The 18,230-nt window shown below is 47.7% G+C and overlaps 1 pseudogene; it reads left to right on the top strand.

Annotated features, from left to right (window-relative positions):
• The window catches only part of LOC119385732 (juvenile hormone acid O-methyltransferase-like), a 48,831-nt pseudogene that overhangs the window by 13,387 nt on the left and 17,214 nt on the right, over window positions 1–18,230 (top strand).

An 18,230-nucleotide genomic window follows, 5' to 3' on the forward strand; every position in this document is an offset into this window, starting at 1 on the left:
ACAATTGACGTTGCACCGGTAGTACGCCTGCGTAGGCTGTTTTTCCAAGCCAGTTTATAGACCTGGCGTGGCTCAGTGGTAGAATACCTGATTGCAACGCAGAATGCTTGGGTTCGATTCCTGCTGGGATCCTAATTTTTATTATTTCCATTCACTGAGTCAACGCTGCCGATGTTGGTTTTCCTTACCGCTCTAGCATTTGAGTTACCAACGTCTGTTCTCGCCGTTCCTGGGTAGATATAAACTGTCAATCACCTGTGGCGCATACCCGTACACCGCTGCCCGTGGTAAACGGGTATGTGGCACACGTATCTAGTGGAAAGGGTTTGACGACGTACGCGACAGGATTTTAATGTTATTCATGTCATGACCCGGCAATCATATTCGTCAAATCCCCTTACCCTCTCATGCAAATTTTGGTCTACACCAACTTAAGGAGGCGATCATGAGAGCACCTAGACGTAGGCGGCTAGATAGATAGATAGATAGAAACGCTCAAAGTGCCAGGGGTTCGCTAAGAAATGCTTCGCATTTAAAAAAGACTGTGGTTGTAAGTCGGCGCTTCATCTCTCTCGGTATGTTTTTCCAGCTCCTTGCTTTGCTTCAAGTTTCTTCTGTCGTGCAGCCAATATACAAAGCCAATAGACACACGGCCTCACGTATCTAGAGCTCAACCTTAGCTAAAGCAAAGAAGTGGATGTCATCATACGTACGGCGTATAAACCGGCACTGGGACTCCCACCCAGCGCATCCAAAGAGAGACCATAACCGTCCGGACTTCATAATACAGTGACTAGGCTAACTTAAGGGAACGCCCCGACAACTCAAAAGCAGGGAGGCTGGTCCTTTTGCGGATATAAATCTTCCTTTGTAACCCCATTAGTGCGAGGATGACCTCGTTTCCGTCCCCGAGACCTTGCAATAACAAGCGACAGTTTCTCTAATTCTGAGGACCATGACGGTGATTCTGATCCTCTACCATGGCGCAACTTAAACTGAAAAGGAAACTGAAGGTGCGCGACGAGAGCAAGAAAAATTCCTCGAAATTTTGCCGGGCAACGTTACGTCATTTATGTGGACGTCGCGAAGTCAAACGAAGGTCAGGTAATGGCAGTAAGCTACTTCAAACCATCTGACAAAAATCGCAGCCTCTTGCGCACCTACTGGAGCGCAGCTGAAATAATTGCAATAGTTGCATGAGTTCCATAGACTCTAGCAGAAACGCCATAGGGGTTCCGACACATTCACACTGGCTTGCCGCATTTTCATTAAGGGACGTATACCACGCATAACCCTGAAGGTACTTGGAGAAATGCACCGCGAATCGCACAGCAACATATGGTGCCCGCGACACTCGGGAGTCCTAGAAAATGAACCGTCTAGCTCGCGAACTATCGAACACTATCTCGCGAAGTAGCGAACCGAGCAGACGACGACCCCAGCTCGGAAAGGTGTTTAACAGTCACAAAACGAGGTCTTAAAGGGTTTACCAGTTTTACAGTTTTACTACCTTGTTTAGCTGCACGTGCACCTGCCATGCGCGGCTCTAGACCCGGGTGGAAAAAGAACCTGATTGTACTCCAACTGGTCGACCCGTTTAAAAGGCAATATAACTGCTTTGCGCCACGCTAACACGCCCTGAGAGAAAAAATGGCGCATCCGGCAACAGGCGACCCGGTACCAGGGTATCTTTTATGATAAACATAAAAAAGACAGTTAACATAACTTCGTGTCGCCGCGGTAAAAATTACTAATAAAAATCAAGTCTTCGTTTTGCAGTTCGCAACAGCTGCCGGAGCCAAAGGCGTACCTTTTCCTATCATGCGAGCGCCCATTTAGTTTGTCAATTAGCTACACCTCGAATCATTTCGAGTGCTCTTGGCCGGTCATTTTAGCGCAGACTGTTTGAGACGGGAGCCCCGCCACGATGGTCTAGTGGTTATGCTGCTCGACTGCTGACTCGAAGGTCGCGGATCGAATCCCGGCCGCGGCGGCTGCATTTTCGGTGTAGGCGAAAATGTTGGAGGCCCGTGTACTTAGATTTAGCGGTACGTTAAAGAACCCCAGGTGGTCGAATGTTCCGTAGCCCTCCACTACGGCGTCTCTCATAATCATATCGTGGTTTTCGAGACGTTAAACCCCAGATATCATTGTAGGTTTCAGCCGGGAAAAAGCGTCGAAGACGACAATTCAATCTGCGTATAACGTGAGCTGAGTGTACTTTTTCTATTGGTGACTAATTGCAAGTTTTCGCGATTTCTTCTATGTTGCCTCAACGCAATTATTTGTGCGCATAAACACATAAATGTTTGTTACTATTCGTATACCGTAACACTCATCCATTACTTTATTCCGAAACGCCATTTTCTTTTGTTTTGACATTGATCAGTGAGCTCCTTTTCAACTAATTATTTCATTATATGGATGTACGGGGGGAAATCATCTAACATCAGCTGCCACGGTAGACGAGTAGCTATAGCATAGCTCTGCTGAGGACAAGACGATGGGTTCGACATATTTCCCGGCAGCCGAATTAAGAAATTAGCTAAAGTAGAAAGCACTGGTGAATCTGCCGTGCTTTGGGGGTCACAAGGGATCGGCAAGTGACACCACAATGCAAGCTGCAGTGAATAATACACGAGACTCAGGCGTGATTTACGGTAACACCAAACGATCCCCACGTGCTTCGCTCACTCATCATCATTCACTTCGTGGATATTCGTTCATATTTTTTTTTGCTCTTTCTGCCTCACTCCTCCTGCGTTTGTCTCCTCACTTCCTTCACAAGGCAGAGTAGCACGTCAGCTATTTCTGTACGCCGGCTAAATTCGCCGTAGTTCCATAGAGAGCTTTATCTCCCTCTGTCTAACGCGCACAAGTTATCAAAATAATTCTCTACGGTGCTTCTCTAGGGTGCCCCTCATGAAACTCTCCAATAAGTTATGAAGCTTCCGTTCACTCCTCTCAAAATGATTCAAATTGATAATGCGTTTCTTCGCAGGTGCGAAAAACTAGAAGCTCACTGTTTGCGCAACACTGCTTTGTGAATCCTGAAACGTTATCGGGAAAACCTCTTCTAGCGATATTTCCTACACCGTTGATAGCCGATCCAACATGGCATAGAAGCGGTCAGACAACCTCCGGTGCGACTCCCAGCTATGCGCCGACAAGAACAAGAAACAGCACCGCCTCAATCTCAATACCCTGAATTTGCTTCACCTGACTTTCACGCCGGCGAAGACCGAGAACGAGCAGTTCTTGGATATAGACTGTGGTACCGGGTACTTCTCTCGGGACTGGCTGCTGCCTAGATGCCCTCCTTGCCGTAGACTCGTCGCCGTAGATGCGTCCGAAGAGATGCTCTCCTATGCTCGCGCAAACAGCGGAAACAGATTTCGTCGGAAAGTACGGGATATTCGACTGGGTCTACTCCTTTTTCTGCGGGCACTCGCTAAACGACCAGGCGGAGCCCATTGAGCAATGTGTCACGGCTGCTGAGACCTTCTGGGGAGTGTCTCCTTGTGTTTCTCGCCTGGTCGCCCATTCGGGTGTTGTGGAAGGAGGCGGCGCAGCTCGATCGTTGGAAAAAGTATTCGAACGTGAGTTTTTAAGAGGCCGTCGGTAAGCCTTGCATATATCAAGGACAATGTCTTGCGTAGCCTATTACGTTCATGTTCAGCGACCTCGTATATCATCCGCTGATCGACGTGTGGGTATTAACTCCTGATCTAATTCAATAACCGCAATTTCGGGACTAGCTTGCCGTGGCTAATATTCAATGGCTAGTATTCATTCGCTAGTACTCATTGGCTAGTATTCACTGCATGATGGCTCATGTTATCTCACTTTTGGCTATCCGTTGTTGTTACAGGGCATAATGTCAATGCAATAAAGGATTTGTGTACCGATACTTTGTCCACACCTCCTTGGGGAACGAATCATCATGGGTTCTGTAAAAACCACAAAAGTGCATTTTATTAGAAGTCGCTGCAAACGCATGTACATAAAAAGAAATTGGTAGAGCTATCCAGCACATGCATTCTGCTTATAATGATGACTTCCATTTACGGAGTATTTAACATCGGCTATATCGTAAACTATGAACGAGTTCAGTGTAGGCTTGCCACAATTTTCTTACAAAAAACCGAAGACAGAGGGATTAAGCTACGGATTCAATTTTCCTGCACAACCATAGGCGTGCGCACAGGGGGAGGCAGGGGGGACGGCTGCCCCCCCCCCCCCCTTATCACCTAGGAGGGGACGCAAAATCTGCCCCGTACATTGACCCTTCTATTCACCTAAGAGGGGGGGGGGGCGCAAAATCTGCCCCATGCATTGACTTAGTAGGTTGGGGGCGCGCTGCGATGAACCTTCGCCCCCCCCCCCCTGATGGGGAACCCTGCGCACGCCCTATGTGCACAACAACGTCTGCAATGTTAATGTCGAAATCCTTGGGCCATTTCTCTTGAACAACCGAGCGTACGTTTGTCCGTAACGTTACGGTTAATAAAAATACATGAATGTAGTGTGTTAATGATAGCTTTGGTTGGATAACTTTAGCCTGGTTTGTCATCATCATAATCTTCAGACTGTATTGTGTCCAGCGCCGGACAAAGGCCTCTCCCAATGGTCTTCAACGCACCTTGTCCTGGTTAAATATATTTCGAATGATACGTTCACACCATTTCAGAGCTCCCCTACAGGAAGTTTGTGTGGCCATTTCTGACCACTGCTAGACTGCCGAAAGCCAAAGCATACGACACGCCGTAATGAACGCCCATATTTATCTACGCAAAAAATGCGCGGATATTTCGCGATTTAGTGGCTATTTCCCGTGTCAAATAAGCATTGTTTCTACGTTTCAAGATCTTCAACGGTTTCATGCCAAAAAGCCAGGACTTGGAAGACGACAAAACGACACTGTCCTACCTGCGTAATATCCTTGACTCTGCCGGTCTTCTGGCCAACACCTGTGAGCTGCCTTATTGGAAGATTGATTTTAGCAAAACTACTCAAGCTGTCGTCGGTAGGTACTCACGAAATTCTACGCTTCTAAGACATAAACTGCGCAAACATTATGCAGCTGTATGGGCATTCGTGTTCTGCTTTTAACTAGCATATCAGAAAATGGAAAATGCGATCGGTATTTCTTGCACATTACAAATGCGAAATAGGTAAGCGATTTTCCTTGGATTCCTCTTACCAAAGTGACGTCCGTAAATAGCAAAGGGCCCCTAACCAGTCGCAATGCACATTTTGGTTTCACACTGAAAATTCTAAAATGACTTCGATTAAAACCGTATTACCCAAAAACTTTGTCACATCAGTTCATTATTGTTTGACTTAAAAGCATTTGGGATATCGAGTTACGATGCCACGAGACTGTTTCCGTCTCCTCAAGAGCATAATAGCTGGAATTCTAGAAGGCGTCACGTGTCGTAAAGCCACGTGACCTCAGCGGAAACGTCATGTATGACGTCACTGCTAGGTCGGCATGTCGCTGTCAACTCGGATTCAAGCGGTAGTGGCGCTTCCAAAGTACTGAGCCCCGGCAACCAGCGAGGCGTAGGTTAATAGATTGCGCTACAAAGACATGACAAAGGGGATAAATATACACATAGGGGTGCCGTTTTTTTTGCGTATCTTCTGTGCCAAGTAATCCAATATTCAATCACGTTGTGCCATCACGCCCAATCCTCAACCCGAGCAACTTTTTTAACCACTTCACAAGGTCTGGCTTCTACTCTTGCAGCCACAACGGTAGTCGATTAGAATCTAAGAATAAATGCAAGCTCCCCCCACAACCATCAAAGTCCGCCCAAAAGAGAATTTTTATAGACGTTCCATCGAATCGCAGTTGCTGATTTCCGTGACGTCATGCCCTCTTCGCGTGTTTGAGTTATATTGTGCTGTCACACAGACATGTTCGCGTCACTGGTTTTATGTCGAAAGCTTGAACGTCCGGGAAAATTTCACAAGAGATTCTGACATCACTGCTTAGCCGAAGGTCACATCTTAGGTAGGTATGACGAACCTTTAGTTTTTGATATGCGAGGTATTTAAATTAGCACAGAAAAAGTACTTATGGTTCGAACGGAGACCAGCTTGCTCGAGTCTTTTAATGGTGATCGACAAGCACGCCGTGGTTTTTCTGGAATGGCTTGTACTTATTCCTAGGTTGTGACCGACTACAATAATGCTAAATATTTCATCATTACCGCCCTGGCATCCCTCTGCAATTACCAGTATGATTGCGACTGTCATCGTCATCTCAATAGTATGCAAAGGTGCAATTGCAGCTTTCTCACGTGACGCCATAAATATATACGCACCTGACTTTGCCCAAATCCTTCACTGCCTTCCCTACATTTCTTTTCATCTCCAGATATCCAGCTCTCCGTAAATCCCGTGGTGGCATCGCTGTCGCCGGAAGAGAACGAACTCCTCCGCAAGGACGTGACCAACGAGGTTGTGAAATGGACGAATTATAGCGCCTTCTCGGAACGGCCCTCTGTGTATCTCGTGCACGCGAGAAAACAATATGATTGTACAACTACAATAGACTAACGCATTAAAGCTGCGTGCATTGTTGTGAATTGCATTCGCCATCGTGGCTTAGTGTCTACGTCGTTGCGGTGCAACGTACGAGGGCGCTTGCTCGATTCCCGGCCATGGTGGCCATATTGCGGTGTGGGCGAAACGATAAGTACGTACGCCTACTTAAATTTTTACCCTTGTCATTCGGTCCACTGCTGATCGGGATCAAGCCCGATCGAGATCATATTTCTAGACAGTGACTGACACCCTACAGCAGCTACTTTAAATAAGTGAACCACGATGCAGAAATTTCATCCTGATCAGGCCCGATCACGACGTTGTCACACTGGCATTAGAATGACGAACCCGAGGAGTCAAAGCTAATCGAAAGTCCCACATCGTGGCGAAGTTGAATACACCACGGGGAAATTCAGGGGAGCACCGTACTCTGTTTTACGGGTCAGTCATGTGGCATGAAAATTGCTTTTGCTCTATCTTGTATTTTGTAATCAATGACAACAAAAAAACAGGCCTGCGCGGAAAGCGCAGCACAGTCACAGCGAAAGCTGGAAGAGCGGCATTTCTAGAGCCCGTTGTAAACTCTCTTGGGGCTACTAATACAAGTACACTAGCAAGGCACCCACTACGCCATAAATCACAATATTTGTGAAGTTGGGAAGCACCTACAACGCCATTATTCATCATTGTGCGCAGAAGCGAGGTTCCAGCTACAATATGTAAGGCATTATGTGCACTTTGTTTACGTGACGACTGATGACGATGAATAATTCTGGCTCAGACCTTGTAATGGGTTGGAAGCTTTAAACGGCTCACCAGTTACGTAATTCGCATTATGTGACGCCCGGTCGCTATTTCACTCTCCCACCATGCAATATAACATACGTTGACGTGAGAAAAAGAGACAGAGAGAGGAGGGAAGAACTTTATTGAGACCCTGAGAAAATGTTTGATAGGCTTATGGGCTTCCTTGGCAACCAATGCAAGTGCACTTGCGAGGAACCCACTACGCTATACCCCTCATAATTTCTGTGAAGTAGGGAATCAGCCACTATGCCATTTTTCGTCATTCAACGGAGAGCCGGGGTACCCGCTAAAAACATGTAAGGCATTATGCGCACTTTCTGGTGTTGTGCCTGATGACGATGAAGAATTCTTGCAGAGCCCCTTGTAATGGGTTGGAAGCATCCAACAGCCCAATCGTAGCGCAATTCACATTGTATGACCCCTGGTTACAGAATTCGCGTTGTGTGGTGCGTGGTTGTTATTTCACTCTTCTACCACACTAAATTACATATGTTAATGTGGTTCCTTCTGGACATGAAGCCTGTACAGCGTCTTCTTGCAAGGCAGTTCCGAGCACCGGTATGGCTCTGAGGTAAACCACTGGGCTCTCACGCAGAGGGCCCAGGTTCGAACCCCGTTCCATCCTGGAAATTTTTTCTTATTTCGTTTCTTTTCTTATTTCGAGCGACAGTGGTTACGGACACCGGCGGCGGCGGCGGCGGACAACTACGGTGCCAAAAACGGCCGTTGAAATGATCTCATAACAGCTTTCGCTGTAAAAACAATTATAAACCGATATTCAAGCATAGAACTTGTACCTTTAACTTCGTGGCGAGGCGACCTTTTGCACCGTTGTGTTTCGTTTTTGTTTTGATTGGTTTTTGGGAGGTGGGGGGCTTACAACGCCTTCTTTCATTGTAACAGTGCGTAGCCTCATTGCTATTGCATTACCTTAACTTACTATTCCCACTCCCACTCAGTGTTTTTCTTCTTGCATTGCATCAGAGACGGAAGAGATGAGGATAATAAGGCGGCAATAGGGGCTAGTTATCTTCATGCTTGTGATGCGCTGTCGGTGTATAGCGCATCACAAGCATGGAAAACATCACCCTGTGTTGTTTTCCTCGTTTTTTCTGGTCTGTGTCCACCGGCAGCGCATCACAAGCATGAAGATGAGGATACACGAAGGGCAAATATTAAGACAGCCTCAATCGAATGACAACCTTTCTTATGCGTCGTATCGGCCAAAGTGCCATAAATACGATCTTCGCGATTCAGGAAGCCACTAACAACATAAACTACAGAATAATAACTATTCGGGTTCTACGTGCCAACACCACGTTTGATTATGAGGCAGTGCATGGGGTAGAGCTTGGAAAACTTTGACGATCTGGTGTTCTTTACGCGACCTGACATCGCACAGTACATGGGCCTCTAGCAGTACGCCTCCATAAAAATGCGACCGCCACGGTCGGAATGCGTGACTTTCGGGGCACCAGCCGAGCAGCGATGTGGATTGGGGGGGGGGGGGGGGGGGGTTGACGGGGGCCGGGCACCGATGTGTGCGCACCGGGGTACAGGGGGGCAAGGGGGGGGGGGTGGTTGCCGACCCCTCTTGTCATCTAAAAGAGAGCGCCAATTCAGCCACAAACCTCTACTCATTCGGACCTTTCACGTCATTTTTTAATGCGCGGCTTGATCGCTACGCAATACTTTTTACGATAATGGTGACTAAGAACCCCTGATATTGCATTCAAAGAACTATTTACTTCCCATCATTGTCCCAAACGGACGGCGACCAATGGCAAGCCTTTGTGACAAGCACGTCATCGCTTGATTTTAATTATTGCATCCATTGCGGGGCTTGTTTTATTTCGTACTGGACCAAAGGGTGTTGCGCAGGTCTATAACCACTGTACCACTGCAGTGGACAACACGTCGAACGAATGACACCACTGCGTCCCCGCTTCAACACCACAGTTAGTATTTCCTAATAATAAGCAAAGCTTCAACTTTGCCTAACTGATTGATATGTGCTTTTTCTGCTTGTATTGTTCCTGGTATCCCTCTTTGCTCCATATTTCAAGGCGTGGGGTACGTGCAAAGACCGGCAAGATAATCCGCTCAGACAGCTTCGTGGCTAGTATTGATAAAAATCATGAGCCCTTCCCCACTCGGGCAAATGGAGTTAAGCGAAGCTTGTCGTGCGCCTGCCGGACGTACTCTTCATTCATTCATTCATTCATTCATTCATTCATTCATTCATTCATTCATTCATTCATTCATTCATTCGTTCGTTCGTTCGTTCTTTCTTTCTTTCTTTCTTTCTTTCTTTCTTTCTTTCTTTCTTTCTTTCTTTCCTTCCTTCCTTCCTTCCTTCCTTCCTTCCTTCCTTCCTTCTTTCTTTCTTTCTTTCTTTCTTTCTTCTTTCTTTCTTTCTTTCTTTCTTTCCTTCTCTCTTTCTTTCTTTCTTTCTTTCTTTCTTTCTTTCTTTCTTTCTTTCTTTATGCATTGGCATGGCGTCTTCCGTGCTCCTCCCAGCGTGACACCTGTAGAACGGCCCAACGAAAGAACCATAACGCGATCATGAAAACGCGGGTTAGGAATTCGATTTTCTCGAAGTCGGAATTTTGCAGAAATGCGCCATTGCTGATATCGACGTTACGCGTTGTCCGGCAGATAGGCTTTTGTCCCCCCAACACGAAATAATTCAATGAAGCGCCCATAGGAAGTGTACTGCCTTCCAATTGCTTTTCGCATCATCGATAGAACGCATTCGTATCCTTCAGTTAGGTGACATAGGGCAAGCATGGGGGGCATTAAAAAAATTACACATATCCACGAAGTGAATGATAATGAGTGAGCGATGCACCGGGGGTCATTCGGGTAACCGTGAATCCCCGTACATTGCCCACTCGAGCATGCAGTTGCGTGACAAACACGTGTGTACAGTATATACAATGTTGTTTTGATGTCATTAGGCGTATATGGTGTTGAGTTGCGCACTTCGTTTCTCCTTCATTAGGACCGCCTTGTGATCGGTGGAATGACGAGCCAGGCGTTCTTGAACGGGATGTAATCTGAAGTTAGCGAATACGAGGTCTATACACGTCCCCCTGGTTGTTGTTGGATGTTTATGGTCATATGAAATGCATCTAAGAGCATGACGCGCCCCTAGTGGTCTCCATTCAAACCGGAGCACGCGCCGGGAGCGAGCGCTGCTACCGCAGCGCCCCTAGCGGACTCCGTGTAAATGAGAGCTACGCCAGACGCTAGGGATACAAGGCACGACCCTAAGGTGCTTCGCCCCAAAAAACAGTGCGAGCATGGGCGCGTGGCCTAGTGGTTGAGGCACCCGTTTTCGGACCAGGGGAACGCGGGTTCAAGCCCCAGGCTTGGAAATAAAGTTTAGATAGTGTTATCTGTTATTTATTTTTTACGCGCCAGGTGCGAGTGAGCAGGGTGTTTTGAAACACCACCACCACCAGCTTTAGACGTGAGTCAATAAAAGCTTCGCTTGAATAGCTGACGTGTGCGTAAGTGTTTCTTCGTTATCGTTTATGAGTATGGAAATTGCGCGTCTTGTACGCAGTCATAGGCTACTTTGAGCTGTGCCCTGATTCATGGATATTTCATAATTGGGCGTATTACCTGTCTGTCATCCTCCTCTTCCTTTTAGAAACCCTTAAAAACTGTATATATGTATTGTGTCAAATAGAAAAAACTGTGGCATTAAGTCAGCGTGCCACCTCGTCCGGTCTGTTTTTTCAGTTCATTGCTTTGTTGCCAATTTCTGCTAGCATGCACCCAATAGACAAAGTTGACATTTTATCTAAAACTCCGGAATGTCGTGCTTAAGGGACTCTAGCGAACTCACAGCCTGGAACATATTGTGCTGTGACTTTGTGTTGGCCGCAAACTTGACCGAAGTGGTCGCCGATTCCATTGCTATGCACCACAGCGACCACAAGACCGTCGTTTCAGCGGTAAATAAAGCGCCTTACGTACAATGCTTTATTTGCTTATCATTGTGACTACGGCACAAAATGTGACGCGCAGCACTTTGTGTGTATATGCGTTGCTTGTCATGCAGATGTGTAATGTAGACTCGCGTGATATTCCTCATACGGTGCCTTTTTCAGCCGTGGTATCATTCGAGCCGTCCTGGTAACACCTTCGCTCTACCTCCAATTTCGCATTGTGCAAGGAAAGCGTAACTACCCACCCTAAAGTTTGTCAAAGACACATTCAATGAAAGCGTCATTAGATTCTTACATTTCTGACTTGTCCATACAATCGTGCGTAGCACTGCCGTAAGTTTTATTACCTGAATTAGGCACAACCGAATGAATCCTACAGACAATCAGCGCGAGAAAAATATAATGCACATTAATTGTTGTGTTTACCTGTAGTGTAGTAATTGTGGCTTGAATTGAAATAAGTTAAATGGACAAAAAGCACCCTTTTCGTCGGTGGTATCCAGACTCACAATCTTCGATTTACGCGTCCGATGATCTGCCAATGGAGATCCGACGGAAGCCGCTTCCTTATTGTCTTCGTTAGGTATTTCTGCACGTGTATAATTCCAGGGAGCTTAGCTGAACGTCTTGCTGGGATAGTTGGTACATAAATTCAAGAAATATCTAGACAGCTACAGTCGGTGATAAATTCAGAATAAAATGTAAACTCTACATCTGCCCATTTTTAAAATGCGCGTCCAATTACGGCCGCTCTTTACATCGGCAACAACTAACATGAACCAATAAAAAATGCAACATGGCGATGTTTGCGACGAGAGATGAGGCACCTCTGCACCTAGACCGAGAGCCGTTAATTTGATTTTCCTGTGTTGTTTATTTGTTCCAAAAGAAGTCTTTCGTACTGTTACTCGCGCGTACCGAGCGTCAGCCTCGCCATTCGTCAATCGATGCAGTAGAAGTTTGCGCACCACCAGAAGGTATAACGGGCTTAAGCCAATTTAAAATAAATGAGTAGGACACATATCCTGAAAGTTTTTAGATGCGAAAGCATCTTAATTCTCGGGACAGTGTCTGTTCTGCGGCGTCCGCACCCACACTGCGCATGCGCCAACTCTCCCCCCTCTCCTCGCGTGAGAGCGGGAGAGTATTTTCGCAGCGCGTTAAAAAAGTGCGGCCGGTGCGGCCCTCTGGTGGGGGTCTGGCGAGCGAGACCAGCGAGACGGAGAGACGGAGACGCGTAGACGCGGTGGCTCCGGCCATCGTATCGATAGTATGCGCTCCCCTTCTGCGGTAGTGTTATGTTATTTCGGCAGAGTAAAAAGCTGGGCTTGGTGTTCCCTGAATACTGTGCGATGGAGTTAGGAGAGGCTAGGATAGACGCACATCTTCATTATCTTTGTTTATTGCTAGCGTGCATGCTTGTTGTTGACATCCGACCGTCAGTTCGTACGTGTTGCATATCGTGCTTTAATTGTGGTGTTAATGCTAATGCGGCCGGACTGCTCGCACTGAGCTTACAAGAGTGCCCCCTACCTCTAGGCCGCATACTTTGATTTAACAGCACTAACACTGTTTCATTTCGTTGTTGCTGCAAGTATAAATTCTGAGTGAACAAAGCAGTACAAAAGAAAAGCGTGTACTGTCCGCGCAGAGCACGACGTTCGGCGACGAGTATGGCGAGTACGAACAAAGTTCTGTCTTCGGGAGAAGAAGCGGCGCGGCGGAAAATATGATGGGAATTCGCTAGAGCATATGGGCCCAACGATGACGGGCCGACCCCGAGTTTCGAGTGAGAGAGGCGTGTCGCGGCAACTGCACGACAAAACTCATCGGGAAGAGAGACGTCGGCCGCCCAGCAACGAAGGGAATCCGATCCTGGCTTGCGAGTGGCCAAAGGAGGAGCTCACGGACCGTTTAGCGGCGTCATATTATCATCGCTGTATCGACAGCTAAAATAGTACTTAGTAAAAAACGCACCCCAAAGCCAAGGAAAAGGCACCAGCTCCGCAGTTTCATCAGTCTTCGCGACGCCAAGTCAGTGAAGCTGTGCTAAATTTTACCCTTGAATGTTGCATTTGTGCTCTGTGACGTGCAGCTCATGCAGTTACTGCTTCATCGCAATGCCCACTGAATACGTTGTAATACCAAAGGAAGCATGGCACTGCCGCAGAACCCAAGGACGGTCGGAGTGCCGCCGCGGCCGCGTCTTCGTCGCCTAGGCAACCGCGACTGCCGCTCGCGGAGCAGCTCTGTGTACCACGTGACTTTTTTAACGCGCGGCCGAAATACTCTCCCCGTGAGAGCGAGCAGGTGGGAGGAGGTGGCGTGAGCGCTGCCTCCGCTTCGTTTTTCCTCTCCCGTTTCTCTCTCTCCGCCACAGCTGTGCGCTCGTATATTGGCCTCGAGGCCCACCACTGGAAACGCCGGCGCCACCGTCGGCGTGACGTACTTGGCAGGATCACGTGGTCTCCGCGGCCGCGTCGGCTGCTTGTGGCGCACTGCCGCGTGCTTTGAAAACGAGTTTCAAGTCCCACATGCGCTGCGATCTGTTCAAATTCGGAAGTTTTCTCTCATTTTCTACTCAAGTGAAACCATTTTAATAGAGTGGCTGCCTCCGAAGGCGACGAACATGGGGCTCTACCGCTCGGTGCCGCAGCGCCGCGCTTACGCAAAGGAGCCCAGTTTCAGCCTGCACTGGTAACCGCGGGACAAGAAACAGCGTGAAGCATGGGTTGTAAAGCTAAGAACCGGCAAGTAGCCATCCGCTACGAGTCTTGTGTGCAACAAGCACTTCCGCGACGAAGACTTTTGTTACTGCGTGGGGCCTGCGATGTTCGGTGAGTAGCAGACAGCGCGCACTGAGGCGATGGCTCGCGCGCGCTTCCCGCCGGCAAATGATGCTTATCTGCCACAGGATGGTAAAAGCGCTACATTTTACCACGTGCGATGCCATCTCAGAACCTTCCAATGCGACCTCTTGATCGTCGGCCCCGTGCTCAGCGTCCACAAAATCGGCTGCAGATACACAAGTCCTTCTTTAGATACGTTGAAATAAAAACGCACAGGGTCCCTTATGCATTCGTTAAAGATGACTAGAAGGCGAAAGCCATCTTCTTGTCAGTCGATGTACTGATTCTCCCGCGTTACTGTATTTTCTTTCTTTTCCTTGGCGTCTCATGCTACTACATGCTCGGTCTCGTAGACTGGTTCTCCTTCCACCAGCAATCTCGAAGTGGTGAAGCTTTGGTCTATGAAATTGTTGATCACAGAGAGCGGCAAGTTCACTGGAATGCAAACGGAACGATAATAAGGAGCATTAAAAAAAGGCGTCGCATTTGCTCACGTTTTCTGTGAGCACCAAACGAAACGAATGCGCTAATAAAGAAACAGAAGCAGCGGCATTTCCCGCTGAGAAGACCGATCAATACGCAGTGCGAGACAACTTGTCAAATGACATTGAAACGTACCCGAATTTAGACCGAAAAAGAAAAAAAAAACACTGAATCGTCGGGACGGCAGATCACAAAGTTATCATGCGCACCGAAGCCGCAGTTGTAAGGAAATTGTTTTTGAACTGTTCTGATAGCGTCCGCGCAACAGTAGTTGTTTGTTTACTCACAAATTATCATGTTTTGCGACCTAAAGTTCACAGCGCGGTGCCAGAACGCGCTCGTAGCAAAAGCGAAACCATCAGTACGAACATACATGCAGACGCTCATAGAGGCACCGTCAGTCGTCGCGAACCCGTGCGATCGCTGGCTTGAGGCTTCTTTCTGTTATGATCCGTTTGGTTATACAAGCAGTCTACTCTAACGAGATATTTCACATAGTTTGCACTCAGCGAGTGACTACCTTTCACGTAAGAAGCCGGTTCAGGGGTCTCCAACGCGGTGACAGCGTGAAGCGGGTGCTCGGTTTTCTGCAAAGAGACAGCGACTGTAGACTATCTTGTGCTTTCAGTTCGTCGAAAATGATTATCTTGACAGTAAAGAACACAGTTCCTTTCGAAAGTACTTACAGAAATGCCCTGGAGGGCTTCCGCGAGGTGTTTTTGTAGAGCGCCGACAGCAAAACCTATGGGGAGCGCGCCGGCGGCATCCTGCCTAGCACGCAATCGAGGCGCGTCCGATAGAGGGCGACTCCGTAACTCCTCGAGGCCAATAATGCGGCGTTCGCTCGCTCCCGTTGCACTCTTCTCCGCAACGGCGCTATGGACGCTCGCGAAGCTGAACGTAAAGAACAACGCCGGCAAGCAAATCTCGAAGCTGCGAGGCTGTGAAAGCGCGCGCTCGCTGTGCTTCCGTCATTCTCTCTCTGTGCAACGGTGTACGAAACGCGATGAACAACATCAACGTCGGCGCTAGTTGCAGCGGCAGCGCAACCGCCGCGGAGAAGAGGAAGACTCGGGAAGCCAAACGTAAACGTCAGCGTCGGCAAGCGGTAATTCAAACGCCTCGACAACCGACGTCTCATAAGTCACATAAGAGAAACGGAAACTCGATGCGCACGCCCCGCGATGCTTTCGCATCCCACCATGGTTGCCCGTAGGGGGAGCTGATGTGTAATTTTTTGGAAAAAAGGCACCGTTTCGCCGCAAGGGTGTCGCAATGAAGGCGATAGCAACATATTGGAAAGTCACACAAACAACGGGAAGCAGCTCGAAACTTGCAGCGCGGTGCTCAAGCACAAAAGTCGCACAAATAAAACATACGAAGGACGAGCACGAAGTAACAGCTGTCACAGCTGGACACTTGCAGCGCGTTGCTCAAACACAAAGCAGGACGCACGAAAAGAACGCACTAGTATACACAGGACGAGCGCGGACTGTCAGAGTTGTTACTTCTTTGTGTTCGAGCAGCGCGCTGCAATCATCGACAACGCACAACCAACTAGCCCCTACTTTGGCTCCTCTAGTTAGTAGCCCACTACTTCAGCAAACACGGCCGCTCCAGCGAGCGAGTGACCTTCGTGTGGTGCGTAGCTTCGACGCAAACTTTGCGGTGAGAGCACGAAACGTGCAAACTTCCTTCTCACGAGATAAGTGCGCGAGCACGGGCGACAACGCCCTGTAGGCCAAAGTACAAGTAGGAGGCGCGCGCGCATCCCAACTCCTGCGAAACACGAGCAACGCGACGACCTTTATATCGCGCCATTCGCGGTTGACAACGAATACGCTGAAGCACCTGCGAGCTCTGCGTACCGCCAGCACTAAAGTGCGGATATTAATATCTTGCTCTTAGTATGCTGGAGGATGCAAGCCACGCGGTGGAATTGTTTAACGCAGCGCGTTGCGGAGCTGGCGGTCGCCGGTTCGAATCCCCGGTCACCTGCCAAGGAAAACATTTTTTCTGAATTATTTCTCTTTGTGGCTTACATGCATATACGGAGCATGACGGCGACAGCAAAAACCAGCCCAGGGTGTGCGTATAGTTGCGCAACAAAAAGAAACAATATTAATGATAACTAACAGACAATAATGCCAAGGAAAGTATAGGGGCTGTTATTAGTAGTAAATGTAATGTAAATGTGAAGAAAGAATAAGTGGGCGAAAAGATAACTTGCCGCGGGTAGGGACTGAACCTGCGACATTCGAATAACGCGCCCGATGCTCTACCAACTGAGCTATCGCGGCGGCCACCCCCCCCCCCCGTCCACTTTTTGGGGTTATATGTGTATTTTAAACGTGGAGTGTCAGTCAGCGCCGCCAATAACCATGAAGGCGAGTGTGGAACACTCATTTTCTGCCATTTGGCGGCACGCAGTACGTGAACTACTTACTAGCTGGCAGCTGACTAATAATCCCTCGTATACTACCTGAAAGTATCTAGTCTGCCAGAACGAGACCCTCGCTGTGAATGAAGGAAAGTGGAAATTTCAAGGGCTAGTTTTTCTTTGTTATACACAATATTAATGAGAACTAACAGACAATAATGCCAAGGAAAGTATAGGGGCTGTTATTAGTAGTAAATGCAGTGTAAATGTGAAGAAACAAGAGTGGACGAAAAGATAACTTCCCGCGGGCAGGGACCGAACCTCCGTACATCCCTCTACATACATTAACTTGCAAGATAACCTAGCGCAGCAAATAATTTGTGATTTATAAGTCGAGTGCTTCCTGAAGCAGCTTAATATTTGTTTTCTTCGTTTACCTCAAGTATAGAGGTACACATGAAGAGCATCATGTAACTTCAAAGGCTATCGCACCACGAAAGGTCATGTCATATTCAGATGTAACATATAAAAGCGTCATGACTAGGGCTCCATGTTTTCGGAGTTTATTTTTGCTGATATTCAGAGGGTGTTTTTCGGAGTTTATCTGATGGCGGATATTCTACGTTTATCTGACTTTATTATTCGTAAATCCCCAACTCTTCCAAATGCGGAGTTCAATTTGTATTATTCTCAATACTCCGGTATCTTATATGAAATGATATCTAGACACGAACACATCAAAACGCACGAAGCGTATTTCCGTTGTCTGGAAGGTTTGAACGCACAAACACATATATACACAAGCGTAAATACTTCAATACAAAACACCTACGTTTGTGCGTATTACAACCTCAAGATTTGCTGTAATAGACGCAGGCATACTTAATGAGGCCCAGGCTTAATGATGGTGTCGGGCGCGCTCCAGTGTCGCCAGGGGACCGTACATCAACATGCCATCTCGTGCTCCCGTGGGCCCTACATACGTGAACATCTCTCGCTCCATCCGATACAAGCACTTTGTTAAATGTATGATGGGTGCAGCCTACGAGATATTGATAGCATGAGATAATGTTTATGGTACAATGATTATCACGGGAAAACCAAGTCCCGTATTCTGGATAATGGGATTCATTTGTTGCCCTTATGGGGCACACTTTTTGCTTTCTTTCATGAAAGAATGTTAGTTTGGTTCTGTCA

The sequence above is a fragment of the Rhipicephalus sanguineus genome, chromosome 3 (assembly GCF_013339695.2).
Source record: "Rhipicephalus sanguineus isolate Rsan-2018 chromosome 3, BIME_Rsan_1.4, whole genome shotgun sequence".
NCBI lineage: Eukaryota > Metazoa > Arthropoda > Arachnida > Ixodida > Ixodidae > Rhipicephalus > Rhipicephalus sanguineus.